Source organism: Cyprinodon variegatus, unplaced genomic scaffold, assembly GCF_000732505.1.
Source record: "Cyprinodon variegatus isolate N-32 unplaced genomic scaffold, C_variegatus-1.0 Scaffold20, whole genome shotgun sequence".
Classification (NCBI taxonomy): domain Eukaryota; kingdom Metazoa; phylum Chordata; class Actinopteri; order Cyprinodontiformes; family Cyprinodontidae; genus Cyprinodon; species Cyprinodon variegatus.
The window spans coordinates 40,118-41,636 of record NW_015150473.1 but is presented as its reverse complement, the minus strand read 5'-3'; positions in this window follow the sequence as shown (position 1 = coordinate 41,636).

Here is a 1,519-nt window from a genome sequence, read left to right as displayed (position 1 = left end):
AAATGAACAGGGAATGGCCTTGGTAAGATGAAGTTGTTTTTTCCTCCAAATGTTTGTGTGTGAGAAAGTTCTTTATGCAGGGATGGGATATTTCCAAAGGAGAGTGTGTGTTGGAATTTTGTGAAGTATAAATGTGTGTGCTGGGTTTTTCCCCAGTCAGAGCATTTCTCTCCATCTATAGACGTGAAATAAATCTGTATTTTTGCAAAAATTTGTTTCTGCCTCAGCTTCCAAACTGCACAACAGTCTAGTCAGATGAGACCAAAATTAAACTCTTTACAGTAGATGCCATAATACACATAATTTTTGGAGGTCAAACAGCAGTGCACATCATCCCAAAAACACCATACCAACAATGAAGTTTGGAGGTGGGAACATCATGGTTGTATTTTAGCATATGGTATTGGCAAACTTTAAATAATTGAAGGAAGGTTGAATGGAAAAATGTACACAAACATTCTTGACAAAAATCTGCTGCTATCTACCAGGAGGACGATGAAATGTGAGCGAACATTTCAGCAAGACACACACATGGATTCTATTTATCATTACCAGTAATCAAAGTCAACATTGGATCATTCAGAGATCAACACTGATTCTGTAGAAAGTAGAATTCTTGCTGGCTTGCAGAATATAGAAGCAATTCTACTGCCTTATGTAGTCCTATTCGTGGCCTTATGCTCGCTTGGCAAAACAGAATGCTGCATGTAGACAGGGTGTCTACATCCTGATCTGTTTTCCATTTCCACAGGGGGAAATACAGTGACCTCTCCAACTCCGGTCACTTTTAAACGACCATCTCAAGCGTTCAAATCAAATCACTTTAATCTACAGTCAGTGGGGGAAAAGGGATACTGTGTGGATGTCATTTAACAAGGCTTTTATTTATACATTGATTAGATTTATTAATAAATTATTCATTCTAAATTAAAACAAATTGATGAATATAAACTTTCAAAAAATGTGCTTATAACCAGGATGAGCTGATTATTCACATGTACTTTCTAGCTTAAAGACATATTGAAAATAATTTTTGCGTTAAAATAATCAACAAGTAGTGATCAACTGACTGGCTGACATTATGGCTGCTGGTTTCAAGAGATCTCATCTGAGTGAGCAGTGACACTGGCCTAGATTTAAAAGGCTAATACTGTTTTTTTATAAATTGACTACACAGATTAAGTTTTGGGTGTACTTTTTTGGTTCAAGATCTATTAAAATATAATTTGTTACAAACTAATGGTAGATAAACAACATCTGTACACTCACCTTCATTGGTTACTTTCAATAAGCCATGAAAATCTTCAATAATACTATATGTCTTAAAGGAACCACAGCCCTGGGCAATAAAAATGCCTGGGTAAATGTTAATATAAATGCTACCAAATATATATATATATATTTTTAACAGGCTTTTAAGTTACAATGGAAAAGGTGCTATAAATATTTCCATCCCTCTGCTGCTCTTCCAGACAAGTGAAGCTCGAGGAAGAGCTGGAGAACTTGGATCAAATGGTGC